Source organism: Leptidea sinapis, chromosome 9, assembly GCF_905404315.1.
Source record: "Leptidea sinapis chromosome 9, ilLepSina1.1, whole genome shotgun sequence".
In the NCBI taxonomy this organism is placed as follows: domain Eukaryota; kingdom Metazoa; phylum Arthropoda; class Insecta; order Lepidoptera; family Pieridae; genus Leptidea; species Leptidea sinapis.
Window position 1 is genome coordinate 14,913,070 of NC_066273.1, and position 269 is coordinate 14,913,338.

The 269-nt window shown below is 29.7% G+C and overlaps 1 protein-coding gene across 1 annotated transcript in view; it reads right to left on the reverse strand.

The window, feature by feature from the left end:
* The window catches only part of LOC126965899 (hemicentin-1), a 561,675-nt gene that overhangs the window by 82,900 nt on the left and 478,506 nt on the right, over nt 1-269 (reverse strand). The gene's annotated exons all lie outside the window — the stretch shown is intronic.

Below are 269 nucleotides of genomic sequence, written 5' to 3' on the forward strand. Positions count from 1 at the left end.
TATTTAAAAAGATTGTTATGGACACCTGTTTTCTACCAACTCTGATAAACTTCTGTCAAACGTACGTCAAACTAGCTTCACCATGCTTCAAATAACTCCCAAGCTATCATCATGGGCGTTATCATTACTATAATTATTTGAATACTTCGAAATGCATTCAGGTATCAATTATCAATTATGTTCTAAAGTCATTATATTTTGCTAAAATAAAGATAACACATTAATATAAATAGCGCATTGTTAGAACAATAAAATCATTAACGAGAACC